Source organism: Seriola lalandi, unplaced genomic scaffold (assembly GCF_002814215.2).
Source record: "Seriola lalandi dorsalis isolate HSWRI2012SDOR001 ecotype SW California unplaced genomic scaffold, Sedor1 jcf7180002053787, whole genome shotgun sequence".
In the NCBI taxonomy this organism is placed as follows: Eukaryota; Metazoa; Chordata; class Actinopteri; order Carangiformes; family Carangidae; genus Seriola; species Seriola lalandi.
This window is the reverse complement of record NW_019524340.1, coordinates 9025-10315: the sequence shown is the minus strand read 5'-3', so window position 1 is coordinate 10315 and position 1291 is coordinate 9025. Positions and strand designations below refer to the sequence as shown.

Sequence of the window (1291 nt, the reverse complement as noted above, 5' to 3'; positions counted from 1 at the left end):
TTTGTTTGTTTGTTGACTTTCTTTCTCCTGACCTTTGATGTTCTTCTTCTTATTGCTGCTGTTTCTGTTGTTTCTTTATCCTGAATATGATTTGTGAGTTTTGACTTTTACAAAAATTATCAATAGAAACAAAGAAACAAAACAACCCTCCTACACAGTAAACTTCCGGGTGTAGAGAAAGTAAGTGTCTGGCCGTGTCCTCCTCTTTAAGTTTGAACACGTTAGCGGGTCGCTGCCTTTACGCTGTGTAGCCAAGATGGCGGCCGTTTCAGGTGAGAAGTGACCATCGTGTTTTTGAACGTACTCATTAACTCCACATTAGGGCTGGGACGATTATCGGATGTAATCGACGTTGTCGATTATAAAAATTATTCGACGTGGAAGTTTAGTGTCGCCGCGTCGTGTAAAACCACACAGGGAAAATGTTCATAGAACAGAACCGGAACTTTCTAATGGGACCGTTTATATCCATCGTCTTTGGTTTACCCGGATACAAGCGCAGCGCGCGGACTGGGACAACGCGGTGACGTAATTGAAGTCATTGACTACGTGAATGATTTGCGTCTGTGTAAATCTATTTGAACGACATGGCGGCGTCTACCAGCAGCACGACGGAGCGCGTGGAGCAACACGCGGCAGAAAAGGCTCGTGCACGGTCCTCCAGAGTTTGGGGATACTTTAATCTGGACACCAACAGTGTTGTAGTCTGCAGAGTCTGCAAAGTGCATCTGACATATCACTCATGCACTACAGTCATGCACGAGCACATAAAGAGGAAACACCCTGGTGCAGCGAGTCAAGATGTTGGACGGGGCAAACTGTTATATTAAATGACTAACTGGGAAATAATTGCAATAAAATTACTGTTTGGTTAATAAAAAAATAATCGTTAGATTAGTCGAATAATTGAAAAAATAATCGCTAGATTAATCGTTTAAAAAAGAATCGTTTGGGACAGCCCTACTCCACATGGTGTGAATGTGGGAGAAGATCAAACTGATGAGATCAGACACAAACTTCAAGCTTTTAATCACGTTCAATAGTCGATTTAACTGAAAGTCATTTATTAATTTATTCAATAATATTTTTCATGTTCAATATTTTGTTCCCATTGACCTCTAACATCTGTGTGTGTGTGTGTCTATGTGTGTGTGTGTGTCTGTGTGTGTCTGTGTGTGCGTGTGTGTGTGTGTGTCTGTGTGTGCGTGTGTGTGTCTGTGTGCGTGTGTGTGTGTATGTCTGTGTGTGTGTGTGTATGTGTGTGTGTGTGTGTGTCTATGTGTCTGTGTGT

General features: G+C 42.1%; 1 protein-coding gene across 1 annotated transcript in view; it reads left to right on the top strand.

Moving 5' to 3' along the window:
* The window catches only part of LOC111651806 (brefeldin A-inhibited guanine nucleotide-exchange protein 3-like), a gene marked incomplete at its 3' end in the record, with an annotated part of 8656 nt that overhangs the window by 448 nt on the left and 6917 nt on the right, over positions 1-1291 (top strand). The window lies entirely within an intron of this gene.